Source organism: Falco cherrug, chromosome 7, assembly GCF_023634085.1.
Source record: "Falco cherrug isolate bFalChe1 chromosome 7, bFalChe1.pri, whole genome shotgun sequence".
NCBI lineage: Eukaryota > Metazoa > Chordata > Aves > Falconiformes > Falconidae > Falco > Falco cherrug.
Genome location: NC_073703.1, coordinates 40,059,239 through 40,077,606, shown reverse-complemented (window position 1 = coordinate 40,077,606; position 18,368 = coordinate 40,059,239). Strand labels below are relative to the sequence as shown.

The window sequence follows — 18,368 nt, the reverse complement described above, 5'->3', positions numbered from 1 at the left end:
TGTTGTAGGATGCACTAGAAACTTTTTTAATCCTGTCATAAATTCTTCCAGGTCTTATTACAGGATCTGTATTTCTTGTTTTGTGTTTCTCTGGAGGAATCAATGAAAGATCCATGATCACTGCTGAATTTTCTGCATTGGATTTTAGTGCTAGATTAATCCTGATAATTAATGAAGCACTATCAAATGCAGTAAGGAATGCTTTTCTAACCTTTCCAATAGAATTAGTGAATTTCTGAATGGAGCACTTCTTCTCCAGAGGCCTGGGTTGTTGTTTGTTTGTTGTTGTTTTTTTTAAAATTATTTTATTTTTTGTTTGTTGTTTTGTTGTTGTTTTTTGTTGTTTTGTCATTATATTTTGTTTGTTGTTGTTTTGGGTGGGTTTTTTTTGTTTGTTTTTGGTCCCTGTGGAGTATCAGCCCAGTCCTAACACTGAAAAAAGGTGGAGGAATAAAACTTCAATATATCTTTGATCATTCAGACTCAGAAGTAACTCAGAGCAAATCATTGCTGCATCTTTCTGTTTTCAGAACAAAGTTTTTGAGAGCAGTGAAATTCAACAATTACTGTTTTGGAAATTTAAACAGATCACTAAGATACATTAATATTTTTGCTTCCTCCTCATCAAATATTTGATTACCATTTGATGGTTGGAGGACTTCACAGTCAGAAACCTTTTGCCTCTCACTGTTGTATCCTTTGCAAAGAAAAAGTCAAATTCAAGACCTGCCCCAGAATTCATGCCTACTTTCTAGCTCCTTTTGAGAGGTTGAGGGGTGTTAAGAGTAGCACATAGCCTACAGAGGGCATACACATAAGTGGAATGAAACTATTTCTGAAATGTCTAAGAGCACCTCTGATGAGGAGCACAGTTCTTCTAAGAATTAGGGCATGCTATTCCTCTAAAGCCCTTTGCTGTGGAAGAAATGGACAAGTCAGTGGATTAATTATGTAAAACTTGTATTTAGTTTTGCTTCCCATTAATGATGAGGATATCATGCATGGAAATTTATTTTTACATTCAGGATTTCTTATTAGCCTATTTTACCAAAGTTAAGATTCAATCCATTCTCCATCTGACTTTTCTCTTCTTATCAGCAATCCTGACACTTTATTGATGAGATATAAATATGAAATGGAAGACTCTACAAGCTCAAATGCAGAAAAAGAACTTTTTATAGGGCGGTTTTCTCCCTTAAGCTGTTTTGTCCTGCCTACCCTAAAAAACAAGCGAGCACCAGAAGAGAAGAATTAACAGCAAACAAAATGATATAAAGGGAGACATCATTTTTCACCTGTCCTTTTTACAGGGATAATTGAAAGAGACAGAAGTCAACTAAATTTAGTACACTAAAACAATGTACAGTACTGTGAGTTCCTCAACCTAATGGATCAAATACTGTTCTTTAAAACCTTCCCATTGCAAATGCAAGGAGAGAGAATAAAAAGAGGCTTTATTTTCAGAGTTGTTATTCAGTTAACTGTAAAATAATTTCCAAAGATAAAAAGATGTCCTTAATGCTTTACACCATGTGGATTCAGGTTGGAATCTTTTTGTTCTGCAAAAAGTTTTCATCACCAGAATCTCTTTCCTTCCTTATTCAGGCATTTAAAACCCACATTCAGACCTGTCAACTCATATACTTGGAGAATGAGACTCATTCAGTTGATTCCTGTCTCACATGTTTCTGTAGATAGCCTGGATATCAGTCAGAGAGCAGATTCGCTTTACAACAAAGTTAATCTAATGGGTACATGGGGTCAGTAGCACAGTCCTGCTTCCTTCTGCTGCTCCCTAGTTGCGCGTTCCTGCCCCCTTTTGCTGTGCTAGTATTATTGCTCATTTGAGCCTGTGGTGAGCTGGCTAAACCTCCCGAGGGTACATCCCTTTTTTTAAACAGGGGTCGGGGTTTTTTTGTTTGTTTTCAGAAGGAAATTTTAAAGCCCCTTTTTATCTAAGAAATAAATCTTTTTCCCTGGCCCATAATACTTTAATGTCATCTGTTACTGGGCTGGATGTAAGTCATTCAGGTACTGGCCAAAAGTGGTTGTTGGGCAGCTCTGAATACATGTTCTGTCCTAAGAGCCCTGCACTCTCTGAGAAATTCCCTTCTGCCTTCAGACAGTAGAGAATTAGCCAAATATCTGATCAAGCTGCATCATTGCCCCTCATCACTGATATTTTCCTATTGAGAAATACACATCATAAGTTACATGTGAAAGACAATTATGGAAAGCAAACTTATGCAGGCTGAAAGAAGAAATGAAAACCCCTCAATTACTTCCATTTTCTGGCATTGCTTCTGGTACTGGAGCCTCAAGCATCACTAGGTGTTGTCACTCTCAGCATGGCACTTGTACCACATTTTGCTGCTCTTCTTGTTACCAGCTAAGCAGGTCACAGGGTTAACTCCAGAATGTCCATTTCAAGCTATTAGTTTTGTAATCAGAAGTGCTGGGGAATATGATGAACTGGTTTAGAATAATTTCCAGGGCTGTCAAGGTGCACTTGGCTTGCCCTATGACTCCAAGAGACATGCAGTGGAAGCTGAATGATTGGGAAGGACAAGTTGGAACCAGTTTGCTTCTAGGCTACCCTGTATCGGTTCTTGTATTATAATTAATGTACGCTTATACAGTGGGTGGATTTGATTTTTCATGAACTGGATTACCATAAGTCTATGAGGTGGTCATGACATTATCTTATACTGTAACATTGAAAGGAAACAAAATACACATCCTTTCACAGAAAATCAGTGGTCCCCAGGAAGGTCTTTTTGTGTTGGAAGGATAATGAGATCCTTCAGAATTTTAGGCCTTCACCTGAAATGTGCATGTCTGAAGCTTTGTGTGTTATAATTATGAAGGGAAGGCATTCTTCCCACAAGTGTACTACCTGTTTAAGAGAAAGAGAAATTACAAAGAATGTGGAATGTAAAATCAGTCTTGATGTTTTAAATAGTATTGACTAGGGACTCTAAAGATTTCCGTGGACTGTTTGATAGAGTAGAAAGAGACAATAGAGAATTTTCTGCATGCTGGCTTTGCAGAAACATGTTCTATATTTGAGTGTTTTATTGAGTGCAGCAACAGAGTATACAAAACATTTGGGATCAATAATGATTTCGTACATCTTTCTTCCGAAGATCCTAAGCTATTCTTCAAACATTGAGCCTTACGGTCTTAGGAGGAGGCACTCATATCTAGGTACTAGGTACCCTCTTCCTTTTAAAGGCAGGGAAACGGGACCAGAAACACTGTTCATATGGCGCAGCATTACATGCTAAGTCAAGTGCTAAACTGCATTTAAAATCCCCACCCAGCACATGTCACTTCATCTCCTGGTCCTTCATACGAGTCCTGAAAAGCATTTGTTCTTTGTTCACTGTCCAGCTAAATTATTTAGGAACAAAGTTAATGTCCTATGGAGGCCCTGTGTACTAAAACAGCCTCAGTCTGTTCAGTCAAAGCTACGGAGCTATCTGTAGCGGAAGTTATACAGGTTCTTCTCTAAACTCCTTTATCTGCCACAAATGAAGAGCAGTGTGGGTATGTCCTGGATTATTTCTCTTGGTCAGTTTCTCTTAAATACCAGGGGTTGCATTGAACTCATAATTTGGCCTCCCCTGGACTGGGAATTACATTGATCACCTTAAGATGGTAAATGTAAGTGCTGCATCAACCAAGCATTCACATGGCTGACAATTTCCCAAAGCCCTTTAACAGTTAAAATATAATTACCTGGGCAGACACGAGATGATTGACTGACTAGGTTGTGTCATCACCTTAACTATAATTCTAGGACTCCACTGGTTTTATGAAGGGCAGAAATTAGCACATTTCTGCCTCTTTATCTGAGGGAAACTTCCTAATGCTTACAGCAGGGTGCTGAGAGTCAGCATGGTGCTGGTTTCAGTGTCTGTCTCTGTTGCTGAGACCGGATTTGGTTTGGAGCTTTTCTTAACTCTTTAAGAAACAGGGAAAAATCATAGTCTGCTTCTGATAACTTCGTACTTTATAGTGCAAAAGCAAATTCTGATTCTTTAATTATTTGCAACAGTAAGTGCAATCTCTCTCATTACATTCCTGAAACCTTCCTCTTTGTACGAGTATGGACATTGAGCTGGTATATATTTTCTTTGCATTTTGAGGATCTGGTCTTTTCAAAATGATAGCTATTATTTTGTAGGAAGCTGCTAGTACATCATTAATAAAAGACCAGGGATATTTACCTTTCGAAATATTTAGTTATAATTTGTCAGTTTTCGAGTAATTCTATGATTGCAATCAGTTCTTAAGTTTGTGGGAAGAATTCTAAATATATATTCATAGAGGATGTTTTCTCAAAAGGGGAATAACAATGTTCAGCATAAGGTATAAAAGTAATAAAGGTCTTCCATTGTTTTTACAATTCTGGTTTAAATAAAAGGTGTTTTGTGATGCTAGTACAAAGAGCTGTGAGGGTGGTGAGGGAAGACAAAACTGGTGCCTACACATTCAGGTATTTCAAGGGGGAAATTAGATTGTCAGGAAAGGGTTTGAAATGGATGCTCAGGTATTGTAAGGAGTGAAAACTACAGTGTCCAGCATTCCTAGATCTGTCAGTGTTGAATACAGACTGAGTAGACATCCCATGCTCTTTTGTATTAATTGTAATTAACTCATTACAAAAATGTGTTCTGTCTCTATCTCCTCACTGCTTCCTCTAGCAGCGTAGAAAGAAGCTGACCCTTTGGTTACCCTAATAGCTTTATATGCAAAATCTCTACTGCTTGCTGGGCTGCCTGCTTGAAGCCAGCTATGGCCTACTGTCAAAAATTATTTATCAGGTTTCAAGAGCCTGTTATAGTGAGATAGTAAAACCAGTAGAGCCACAGTATTACTGTACGTGTAGCCCATATAGGGGCTAGGGTACAAACATGCGAGATGAGGTTTTTTTCACGAATGGACTTCTAATCCAATTGCCAGTTACTCTCAGAGCAGAGTATACCACTGTGTGTGGTTTTGCCTAAGGACAGAGCAAGGGTGGGAGCAGGAGGACCCACTGACAAGTAGCCCAGGGATGTTTGGGGTGAGATTTGGGACCAAAGCTGAGACTAAAGATAAATTCTGCATCTGAGAGTAGATGGGCACTTGCTGATGCTTCTTCTCCCACTCCCCAGTGGAGTCTGCCACGATTCAGGCACAGCAAGGCCCGGGTTAAGTCATGCCAAGGGCCCTCCCGCCTGGCAGAGGAAGACTATGGTAATGGCACATGAGGCTGCTGGAGGCTAGAGGGTGGGCCAGCCCTGTAACTCTGGCTTATCATCATGTGCAAAGCAGTGTGGGCTGTAGAGGGGCCGGGTGTGTGTGTGAGACCTGGGGTGGTACTGAGGGATGACAGCCTGCGTGTCCATTCAGACAGCTGTGGGGCTCTGCAGGAGTGCGCTGCCTGGGATTGGGTGAATTAAGTAGTTGCAGTGAGGCTTAGTTAGGAATTTGTTGTAGGAAAACTTCGTTTTTAACACAAGGAAGAAATCCTCCTCACTTGGGTTACAGCTTCCACTTAGCTCCACCTGCAAGTCCATTAAGGTGCTTGAAACTTCCCAGTATTTTGATACACAGCTCAGGCCCCATAAACACACACTAGACCTACATCACAGCTCTGGCTGAGAGACTGCCAAAGTTTTTAAAACTTTATAAAGTTATAAACATAGATGAACTATATATGTACACTGGAAACAATCCAGATGTGAAAATCATCTGAGAAGGCACGTGGTAAACACAGTGTCAGTTACTTTTTTATTACATAAAAGCTACAGGTTTTCCTCAGAACTGCAGAGCTCTGACCACAGTGAATTTGGAAAGCAGGCTGGCGTGGCTTAAGGCAGACCTATTTCTGCGCTGGAGAAGTGATTTCATAGGTATCTGGGGGATTTGAGGGAGAGGTAGAGGAGTATCCCCTGTTATCTAGAAGTGGCTTCATGTATCTGAGCGCCTTATACAACCAAATTCACTAAGTGCACAAAATGCGCAGTTATCATCCATCCAGGGCACCAGCTGGATCTCAGCAGAGTCTATGGATTGCCATTTTCTCCTGCCGTGCTATATCTCTTCAATTTATAATTTCTTTTCCCTTATACATTTATATTCTGCAGCTGCTTGTAAACCCTTGAGATGTACCCAGTTTGAGCCTCCTTCTCCACGAGAAGCATTTACAAAAATGTAGCGGTGGGCCTTTGTCTGCATAAAGAAATTTCTGTCATTGCTGGACTACTTGCTGACCTTGTAGTCTTCTGTGCCACACTGCAGACAAGCGGTGTGTTTATTTAATAAATCTTCAAGTGTATTCAGGACTTAAAGCCAGGTCCCACCAATAAACCACAGGCCTCGGCTGACTCCAGTGGGGACCAGTGGTGTAGTGGAAAGACCTTTTTGTAAGCTGAGAAGAGCCTAGAGGTGGGAGCGGGGCTGAGCGGTTGTACTGATGGGAGTCTACATAAAGCTGTAGAGATGCACCACGAGTAGGGTCAGCAGAGAACTCCACAGCCACTTGCAGCCAGTTTGCGGCAGCGAAGAAGAGGAATTTTGCTAGCAAGTAGGTAAGAAAGGAGCTAGAAACTGTTTTCAAAAGAAAAACAAGCTTTAAGCAAGAGGTCCTAGTCTTCCGTCAGAAGGAAGAGGACTCAGTACTGGGTTGGCCTAAGGACTCCGGCTGGGCTGTGGCCCCTGGCACGGCGCAGTAAGGGGGCACACAGCTGTAGTCAGGAGCTTCTTACAGGCCTGGACTTGAATAGCTGGAAGGTTTGTTTTTAAAAGAATATTTGCACTCTCAGTTAAACTTTTCAGCTTCTTGCTTCTCTGTTGCGTTACCTCTGAAAGGGTTAACAGGGGAATGAGCTACACAGCTGAGAGCATTCCGAGGGATGGGGGATGAGGGCTGGGAAGGGCTGTGCTCCCCTGGAGGGCCTGGGCAGAGGTGGGGCTCTGCCAGCTGGGTCACTCATCGGGGAGTATGGTTCAGTGGCCCCGAGCCAGAGAGAATAACCGACTGCTCGTCCCGTACCCCCTCCTTTTGCCTTTTCAGTGGCGCTAGGGACCTGTTGAAGCATTTGGGACCGAGGGGTGTCAGCGCAGAAGCGAGTGGGCTGAGCGACAAGCCATAGGAGGGCAGCATTGCTCAGACACAAAGCCAGACGCCTTTCAGCCTTGCCCGCCACACATCCATGGAAGAGCTCCTTCTCTGAGGCCCTCTGCACGTCCCCAGTGCCACGGGTCCTGCCATCGGCCTGGGACACCGTGTGGGAGAGCCAGGCTCATGGGGGAACTGCTGCGCCCGCAGCCCCTGCCAGCTGCTCACCGGTCCCTTGGCAAGCACTGCTCTTCTTGAGCTAGTTTGTTTTTTGTTTTTTCTTTTGTCTTCAAGTGTCTTCAAAAGATAATTACAAGGAGTTAGGGCCATTTGCTCAAGTTACTTTTAATCCCCATGGCGGTTATAATGAAGTGAGTGCTGCACATCCATTTTACTAAAGTAGTGTATAAGGACACACTTGACTTTCTCTCTGCAGATGAGAAAGGACAGATCGTTAAGAAAACAGGTTTCCTTTGGAAGAGCTGCAGACTGAGCCTTTTAGACCAGCTGAGATCTTCGGTAAAGGGCTTTTGGATGCTTCCTTTCCCCCAGTTTGGTGCTGATCCCAGCATCATTGCAGGTTTTATCTCAAAGCAGACAGGCTGCTTTGGTTTACTTCCACAAGAGCACCAGTAAAAGCATGCTAGTGAATAGGAGAAATGTCTGTAAGAGGAGAGGAGGTAGAAACATCCCTTACCATGAACAAACACTTTTCTGAAGATTTCCACTTTGTAATGCTGGTAGGTGCCATTTCCTCATGGTTCAGGTGAGGGTTAGGGATTTGGCTGTTTAGGTGCTGGCTGGCTTGCCTCAAGCTGAGTGCCCAAGGTACTGCTAGAGGACAGATGTTTTCACATTCAAATCCTCCTTTCCCAGTTCTTGACTGCTCAGAAGTTGCAGCACATACGCAGATGCATATTCATTACTATTTCCTGAAAAATTGGCTTCTCAGAGCTGCTCTTCAAGGAAGCGTTGTCCTGCAGTCTCTTACAGAGGAACCAATAACAGGGATTTAAATCAAGCCCTTCCTGTGTGTTGGAAGAGCACATAACTCCCCATCCAGAGTACATTTTGAAGCTGAGATTACATTGCAGCTTTCAAGCTAGATATATTTTATACAAAATAATTATGCGGTCTTGTGTTTAAGATATTCGCTCAAGTTTCAGCCTTTGGTCTAGGAAATGCTTATTTCCCAAAGTGGAACAATGTCAATAGGAGAGATTCATACCTCAAATAGCTTTATTGCTTCAGGGCTGGGGTGCTGTCCTGGGAGACTGAAAACAGGGCTGTTCCATTCCAAGTGATCTACCCAAGTATTGCAATTTGTGAATAGAAGTCAGAGGTGGAAATGGGGCAGGTTGGCATCAGTTTTGTAACAGTTTAGACTTGCATTTTCTCTGCTTTTTTTTTTTTTAAAAAAAAAAAGAAGTTACCAACATGATTCATTTCAATCCAAACAAAATGCAGGGATTTTATCTTTGCTGCAGAAAACACAAAAATATATTTGGTCTGGATCCATTTGATTTTTGTCCATTTCTTCTTTTGTTTTGGTTCACCTGGTAAATAATATTCTCAAATATGATTAGAGGGGTCTATGCAGAGATTCATTGAGCAGAAACTGGTTTGTAATTTTATAAATCTTTGCTCAATGGACTTGGCATTGTCTGTCAAAGCTTTGATTGACATGACAACATTATGATGCATTTTTGTCCACGGTGACTCATCTAACATCCTTTGCTAGGATGGAAGAGATTTGCATTGTTTTTTCACGTCTACCGAGGGGTACAAACACCAGGAAGGGATAGGGATAAATTCCTAATATTCATGAATCTTTTGCTTTTGTGTTATCCTGCCATCCTTCATGTCTTTCCCCAAGTTTCTTAATGTCAGGACTCACTAGGATGAAAGTATTAAGTTGAAGGTAACTGGGGATTGAAGCTCTTGCATCACCTTAACATGAAAGCACCATTGATAAGGTTTTGCTTCACTCTTCTGCAATTCAAGGGGACTTTGAAGTCCACATATGTAAATGACCTGAGTAAACTCTGAATGACCACTAAAAATAAACCCGTTTGCTGTTTATTATTTTATAGCACTGCTGAATATGCTTGTTACTTCAGAGATGTGAAAAGAGAAGACCTCATCCGTAGTTGTCTCTGCAGAGCATTTGCAAAGAAGTCAGCATGCACTGGTACGATATTTGTTATGATCATACTACTACTCCACTACATTTTCAGAGTAAGGAAAATATATTCTCCTTTTGGAATTACTGGATTCAATCCTTTGCCCTGTGTTAAACAGATAGTAGCTCAGACTAAATGATTTTAGTAGTCCTTCGTCCCTTAAAAAATGTTAACCAAATCTACTACTCTGAGTTACAAAAAATGCCATGGCTGTATCAAGGTGTTTCACAAAAGAACTTTTAAACTCTGGATTATAATGAAAAGCTCATTCAGAAAAGAGCAAAATAGTTAATTTTGCAGTGAGAGTGAAACACATTCTTCGAATTCCTCAGAGAAGGTTTTCCTGTGGTAAACTCAGCCAGGTGAGATCTCAGGAGGAACAGTAACCAGAAAATGATTCCTGTGATGTTTAGACTTGCAGTTTGCTGTTTTGAAAAGTGCCACATAAACTGACTGACAAAAATGTTTATTTTCAATTAGGTGTCACTGATGGAGCAGCCGTACTTCTTTGACAGTGTGCAGTGCACTCCAGTGCTGCATTGTTATGTTCTGCCACTGTTAATTCAGAAGTCAGTGCTGATTTCTGCTCCACATTCCCCTATGGCAGCCTTAAATGTCTTTAATTTGCCATGACTCAAGATAGGTATCAGTCTTTTCTTTCCTTTCTCACTGTATCTCAACTAGAACCAAGCTTTTGGTGGGCTCACCCCGTGCTTCCCTTAGTATCACATTTAAGGCATCCAGATGGGGTGACAGAATGGAATAAGACACCAGCCCTCCATCTGTTAAAAAACAAGAAAAAAAAAAAGAGAAATGAAATACAAGGTTTTATTGTTCTTTAAGTAAGAACAGATACAGTCTGTATGTCAAGGCCAAACTATATGCTATTAAATCTATCCTTTGAAGTCTTCCATTGGGCTGACCAAGGACAGATGGTAAACTGTTATCATTTGATATGGGATTAGGTCAAGTCGAAGTTCAAGTTTGAAGGTGACAGTGAGAGTCTCAGTTCAGCTGTCAAATGTATTAGTTTATATAATGAATAGCACATAGTCAGCATCTTTGCTACTGTTGTGCTAGTGTAAAAATGGGGAGATTTATTTAGCCACAGATCTCCACACTCTTTAGAAGTCTAAAATGCCAACGTGTATCTGTTCTAACTTAGTAGCTGATTATCAATACAATCTTTATTCTTTTGGAGAAGAAAAGAATTTAGATCTAGGATGTACTGGCCTAAAATATAATACAATTTATTTTTTTTTAGCTGGCTGATACATTTTCATCATTTGCCTCTGTGTTTCTGTTTTCTTTGCCTATATGCCAAACCCATAATATTCTCATTGGAGGAACCGATTACTAGTATCAGATGTAGGGAAGGCTGTAGCAGCATTTCATTTCTTACACTTTATTTTCACACCCAAATAATGAATGAAGACCATTGACCCTGAAGCTGAAATGCTGCATACATGTTAGGCTTTCTATTGTTTAAATTTAGCAAAGGAAATGAACTTGCCTTAAAAAAACAATCTAACCAAACACGTTTAGAAACAGCTTTTGCAGAATTGGCTGATGTTTGCCATATGACACATGCAATGGACATTAGACATAATTTGGAAGCAAGCAAAGCAGTTAAGTGTATGCCAGCTGAAAAACTAAGAAAAACAAATTTTCAAGATCTGGTCATAATCTTATACAATAATCCTGTGGCAGCCTCATGGCGTAATAACATGCAATGCTTATATGAGTTAAGGACTGATGGGATGAGCCTTTGCTGGCAAAGTAAGAGCTAAAGACACTCAAAACAACTTCTTAGAGAACAGCTTTTCTTTATAGCTTTATGTAATATTTTTTTTTTTCATAAACTCCTCTATAAGAAATTCAGTGGAAAGGAAACTCTTCTGTTAGGTGTGTTGAAGCAGAAAAGAGGAGCAATAGTCATGAACCCTGACAGTATGAGGTACTGTACAGTCACAGAAGAAAGAAGTGCTATTGCAGCACAGGGATTGTGTTTCAGGTACATGAGTCAAGAAATCAAAGCAATCTAAGGTTTTTCTGATACTCTTCACTATATTATGGGTACACATCGACTTTTCTTCTCCATATGACATTTGTTCTTTTATGTACTTATTACATATGTTAATGTGTCATGTGAATAAGTAAATATTGCCAGAAAAACAGGACTTTTGAAGTTGTGACACTTAGTGCTTCATCACTCGACATTCAACAGCTCTTTTTAATTTTTACAGTTGGGATGATGTGTAGCTGACTGTAGCGTTATACTGTGTTAGTAACACATCCAAACTAAAAAAAGAGACAACCCTAGAACTGTTTCTGGTTTACTTTCAGCTCAGAGAGGTTTCTGTCTAAAGGCTCAGGACTCAGTTCCCGTTTGAACAGATTTTTAGGCTTGGCTGGAGGTGGTGGGAAAGTTGCTTCATACCATTTTTCCTGTCCCCTGGTCATGGGTCTGTCTGAAACCACTGTTGTAAGAAGCCTGCGGGCTTCCTTCTGTCACAAGGAATGCCACAGCTCCCTGAGTACTGCTGAACTTCAAGACTCAAAGGCGGCACTGTCTAGTCTGCTGCATCCTTTGCTATACTCCTTTCTCCCCTTGCTGCCTGCTTCGCAGGGCTGAGCCAGCAAACACCAGGCAGAGTGACGGGCAAGATGTGGCAGGCAGACAGGTACTTCGCAGGTGATGGACAAGGCATAACATGGCCCCACATGCCTGCTTCTTCTTTAGTAATCCACAATGCACTGCACTTTATTTGACCAATCTCCTCCATTGTACAACATGAATTTTTTAATTTCAACCTTCAGTTTCAAGACTGGTAAATCTTTGGAAACATTGGCTATGCAGACTGGCCTTTTCCTAACCCACCCCTCCCAGGAACCTGTATCCATGTCTGGGAATGGGGATGGTGCAAATGCAGCAGTATCACTTGGAGAAATATTCCTTGGAGAAGAGGCTTTAGAAACTTGTTGAGAATTCCTATGAGCCTTTTCTCACCTCAGTATAAGCTTTATACAATTACCACAGACTTTAAAAATGGAAGACTATGACATCAGGTGGAAAGAGCCTAGGATCTATTTTCCAGCCATGTTTTAAAGTCAGTCAGCAAAAGCAAAACGTTTTCATTTCAGAATGCTGGTCTTTTCCACCTTCTTTTTGTTTAACTGTTTATAATGCTTACCTTAACTAAGACCCATCTCTCTATTCCCTACTTAAACAAGAAGAAAGCTTCCATTATACTTGGCAACATAAAGGAATGTTCAGCAATCAAAACTAAAGTGCATTTGTACAGTATATTTTGGTATCCAAATATATTCAAAAATACACTAATCTATACACATTTTGAGGTTCTCCATGCACATTCCTGTGGTCCTTTCAGTTTACTTTTTTCCCTTCATAATTTCCTCTCTGCTCATTCCTTTGAGTTCTCTTTGAATTCCTACCATTCTCTGAGAAAAGATCCATAGCCTCCTCAGTTTCAAAATTTTCTGGCTACTGCAGCCTCATTTATTTAAGTCCAATTAGCTCCCTGAGGCTTTAATTAATATTCTTGTGTTTTGGGATAGATGGTGAGCAGACTGAATCCCCACAAGCACTTGGCCTCCCACATCCAGTGTCAATTCTTCTCTTTGGGGATCCACTATGTCCTATACTCTTGAAGCGGGAAAGTTCTGGGAGATCCAGAACTTGCCTGCACTTCAGTTTTGGGCCTAAGCCAACCTGACCCCAGACCTGCATATAAAATATTTGGGCTTGTTCCCTAGATCCACTTCTGCTTACATTTCTCTTGACTCTTCATGTGACTTCTCAAGAGACCTGGACTTCCCAAGATACTTGGACAATTCCTAGACCTACAAGAAGGCATTATCTCCTCAGGATGTAAGGTGCTTATGTCAGGAGGGTAGGACCCCCTAAAGCTTGGGAGTCTCTCTGTCTTTGGGGCACATCTCCATAATCTGTTCCACTCAACATGGACTGTCCCTTCTATGTTTGCACCAGGACGGGCATAATGCAAACAACAGCAACAATATACTAAAGCAGGTTAGAGTTCATGGGTACAAGTTCACAATTAGGCTCGTTGTCATTGTTTTTCTCCATAAATAACAGCAGCAAGCACGTTGCTTTGTAGAAGGCTATGATATAATAAGTATAAATGGTACTATCTAAAAAATGGAAAAATCCTGTTCTGCAATATCCGGGGGCCATGGCTGCAAAGGGCCAACACAGCCATCAAGAAGGTCTAGAATTAAACCAGACAAGTTGCCAATGCATAAAACTGCCATCATTGTGTTCACTTCCCAGTTTGTTTCAATGACCATCCCATCTGTGAAACATATTTCTGTGGGACAGTTAAGGGTTGCAAGCATAAACCAGCCCATTCGAGTGAATGCCACAACCCAGGTGTCGCTCTTGTTTGAGAAATGCCTGGGTGGCCCCACTGCCAAGGATATAACCGCAGATAATACAATCCAGAAATCCCTTTCCAAAGCAGTGAGTAATTGAAATTTATGTACTTGCATAACTCATTTATTGCCGGGAGAGCGATGAATCCAAGGTTGTCAGCTCCAGCCATAGGGGTTGTTCCCTGATCCAAGAGGCCTGTGACTTTATTGTTTGAATGGGAGAGCTGAGGCTGGTGATTGGCACTGATGTTTAGAGGCTGGGATGTATGGCTGAGGATGTGCTGGATGAGAGGTAAGAGCACAAACTGCTCTCCTTGGCAGGAAGAAAAACACCTCAGCGGGAGTCATTTACATCAGTAAGGGTTTGAATCTGAGGCCTCAGGCCAAATTGATAGGCTCTATTTTCTATAATGAAAAGTGTCTGATTTGCCCCGTTCCTAGCACTGTGGTAGCACTCACTGATTCTTTTTTATTTCAAACCCAAATGGAAAGGCTTTCAAGATCAGTTCTTGGTTTACGCATCATTGTGATTGAGATTTGGGAAAGAAGTTTGGGATATCCAGAAGAATGTCACACGGAAAAAATTCCTTACATCTGGAAGAACTGTTTTCCTTATTTCTTCTCTGTCATGGACTGAACTGAGCTCGTAACTTCCCTGTAGCTTATAAAGATACATATCTGGTAGCAAAATGGATTTTTCTGTGAAGAGTTTTTTCTGTGAAGGTTCTGCAAAGCTCCTAAATGACAGATGCTATAGAAATGCTAAGCATTACTGTGAATAACAAAATTATTTGCCACTAAGGTTTGTTTCAACAAACAGGTGTTCTCATGTCCAGCATCCAAGCAGGGACACAGTCTAAGCTTCTGGACTTTCGGGCTGTCTTCCTCTCTCTTTCAAAGTACCCATCCTTTCTTCCATTTTACTGTGTGTCATAATAGCTTTTTTCCTTCTTTCAGAGAGATGAGAGAGTTCTGTTTAGGAGAAGATGCTCGTGGATTGGATAAAGATATAACAAACCATCACCGACTAGCTTCCTTCAATGGTAAAATCTTCTGGGAATATCACTGCAGCTTCCTAAATATTGTTGATGAGCAGCCACAATGTTGCTAGTATCTCTTCATTTTTTAAAGCAAAATGAGACAGTACATGTGTTGTAGGGGAGAATGGGATGAGACTTTGGCTTTCACTTTTAGAGAAAAAGTAAAAGTTTTTTTTTTCTCTTGAATGGGAGAAAGTGACTGATTTCTATTGCTTATGGTGGCAAACTTCTTATACATTGAAATGAATACCAAGAAGCTTTGCACTCTGAATTGTGACTGTTCTTAGCCCCAAAGGCTCTGTGTGCCCTACAGATGGTGGAGAAATTAAATTTCATGGCAACCTTTCCTAATCAAGGAAACTGAGGCATGGAAAGCTCTGTCATCCTGCTCTTGCTAGTAGGGGGACCATAAGCCCTACCCATTTCTCCTTACCTGACTTTGAGCCTTTTCTTCACAAACAACTCTCCTGTGTCTTGCCCTGGATCCTAAGTCAAGTGGATCTGTAGTCTGAGGACAGCAATAAACTCCATAACAGCATCTTCTTGCCTTCCTTACCTGGTGGTGAGAGACACTGGCTGAGCTGAATATATGACTTCCTATGTCCCTTTAACCACAGTCCTGACCTTCTTCATAAAAGTCTCTATGTTATGATAGTCCTGTCAGAATTTAGCGGTTGTGCTTATAATTAATTAAGAGGTACTAATTAGTCATTAGAAATCAAATCACAAAGGATAAGTTAAAAACCTTTCTGTGAACTTTGACATGCCCCTTTATTACCTCTAAACCCACATCAACAAAAAGAGACATTAATAAAATCATTATATATTTGAAGAGTAACACCTTGCCCATGTAAAGTTTATGGCTACAAATAAATATGTGTCAGGGAACACCATCAAGTCCATTAGGCCAAAGATTTCACTGATGCTATTCATTTAGAAGGGATGGAACTTGTATGTTGCTGTGATGGACAGCAGCATAAAATATTTAAGAGGGATAAAAGGCCCTTTCTCCTTTTTCACCCCAGCCTTCTAAGCCATACAAATTTCTAGGTAAGTATAAATAAAAATAAAACTTGCTGCCATGATTTACTCATTCATAAATCTTTTTTTTTTTTTTCTTTTAATCACTAGAAATCTATTCCAGTGCATGTAAAGTCTTAATGAGACCTAGCAACATTATGAGTGCTGGGAGCAATCGCCCTTCAGCCTCATGCCTGCAAACGCTCTTGAGGCATGCATATATCTCATTATGGCCGAATGCCCTGTCATGTGTTATTCCTTACTTAGTGACAATTTGTCACTGTCACCCTTGACATGTCACTCTGCTGTGGAAGGATTTGACTTCAACGCAAAATGTGACAATCAGATGAGAGAATTTTGTAATCTGAACTGAAATATGGGGCTGAGAGAGACTAATTTCATTCAAACACAATCCTAATATAACATAAATGGGAAGAAATGTTTGCATTTAAGGATTTTTGTTGAGGTTCTCTTCCTTTGTCTTTTCCCAGCCCCCACTCCCCCACTTCAATTATTCTTTAGGATAATGCTTTTATTTTTGAAGGATGGAGCCTTACGTTTTAATACCATGCATTTTCAATTAAGTGCACTAAGTTCCACGGATATAACTATTACTTAAACTGTAAGTAATGGTTACTTGTAAAAATTAGGGAAACATATTGTGCTTTAGATAAATTACATTCAGATTACTTCTTATTATAAATGGGGTAGAAAATGGATTTTTAGCTCTGGCTGGCCAAAGAGCCAACATTTGTATCTACTTCATTTGTTTAAATATATTTCAAGCCAGATTGAAATCCATATTGCCTGACATTAATTGAGTACTGAAGCATCAGTGTACTCAAGTTTCATAAACCACTGATGAGTGAGTTTCTACAGGCTTGATTTAAAAATATACCATCCCTTTTATATGAAAATTATATTCCGTTTATAGTGTAATTCTTAAAGCCCAGCATTAAATGGTATAAATCTTAATAAAATGAATGTAAATATGACATTTGTACTGTTGAGCTGACATCTTGTTTGCTAAGAAAATTATATTTCTTTACTTGGCATTTATTAAAATATTCTTCTGTATGATATTCTAGGCAAATATGTTTTTTTCTGTTGCAAAGCAGAATGGGGATAAGAGCGGGGTGGGCTATGAGATGGACTGTTCCTGAAGGTCACTTGTAGGGTTCTGCTTAGACACCTCATTCTGGGCAGGATATTCCGCTCCTGGGCATCTTTTGACAATCAGTCCTATCAGGTTGCCCAGTAATTTATTGACTTTGTGGCGCTGACAAATAGTCAATCATTTCACTGGTAACCTATAGGAAGACAGGTTTGAGCTCATGTTTCTAGAGGTGAACGTCTAGGGCATTTTAACTCATTTTTCACACTTGTAATTCTTGGAGAAGCAGACATAATTTGAACTAGATTCTGGATTGCACAAAGAAGGTGCAAGGCTTTGATTTTTCCTTCAAGTTTCATCAAATTTTCCTGCATAAAATGAATGAATGAATAAGTTACTAACTAACTAACTAAAGACGCCCTCATCAAGCAGCTTTTGCTGGCTGAAGCAAGTGTCCTATGGCCTTCATCAAGCTGTGCTCTCTCTGAGGTAGAGAATAACTGCTTTTAAGTGAACGCATTATGAAGTACCATCTGCAATGTGCCGTCCTCCTGGATATTTTTAACAGGACTAACATAGCTGTCAGGATGTCATGCAATGAATGTCGGATAATTTGTACACTTGATTTATTATTTTTTTTAAAGCTCTTTCATGCTATTATAATGATAAAGGCAGCTTTCTGCTTTAAGTGCATTTTCTGATTTCTCAATATACTTATTGGAGTTTCTTTATTTAAAATCTTTAACAATACAAATTTTGTTTAATAATACTAACATTGTGAAGGAAGGCAGTACATACTGAATAATCAAGGCTTCTGTAAGGAGTGCAGTAAGGGCGGATTTTTCATGTAAGTTCTATCATTTGTCTCCTTCATTCATTGCCTTCATTGGGGTCTTCAGAACCAGGAGCAACTTGTCATTTATTAACACCAGAGAACTTGGTAAATCTTGGGTTCAGATTCCAGGCAGACCCCTGTTTTCTCTGGGACTTAATGTAAATTATTTGAGCACTCTCTGTTTCAATTCCCCGTCTGCAAGGCATGGGTAACCTTAGCTACCTCACAGAGAAGTTAATGGAAATGCACTGAACTGGCTGCAGGCATTTAGATAACAGGTGGGTGAACATGCAAAGCACCAGGTGAGGTTGCAAACCATGACAAACAACTTTTGCCTGTTTCATCCCCTGTTCTTTTCATGCTGAGCTGTGCACTCAGGTCCTCTCCCATGGACTAGCTTGGCAATTATTGAATACTTTGCAGGGCTAAGTCATCTCTTTAAGCCAATTTAAAACTTTTTTCCCCCAGTGATTTTTTTTCTGTTGATTCAACAAGTTGGCTTAGTGGGACCTCCTTCTTTTGGTAATTGTGAGCTATAACTTCATCAATTTTTTCTCTGGAATTAACTTTGAGTAATTTCAATTTTCTGTGTTCCAAGGCATTTTTCCAGGACCATTTGAACCAATGTACCAGTTCATCACTGTCAAGG

General features: G+C 40.3%; 1 long non-coding RNA gene across 1 annotated transcript in view; it reads left to right on the top strand.

The window, feature by feature from the left end:
* The window catches only part of LOC114015754 (uncharacterized), a 37,856-nt gene that overhangs the window by 4,148 nt on the left and 15,340 nt on the right, over positions 1-18,368 (top strand). Inside the window, exon 2 of the long non-coding RNA XR_003559859.2 lies at positions 9,205-9,302. This is a non-coding gene — a long non-coding RNA (uncharacterized LOC114015754). The remainder of the gene's footprint in view (positions 1-9,204; positions 9,303-18,368) is intronic.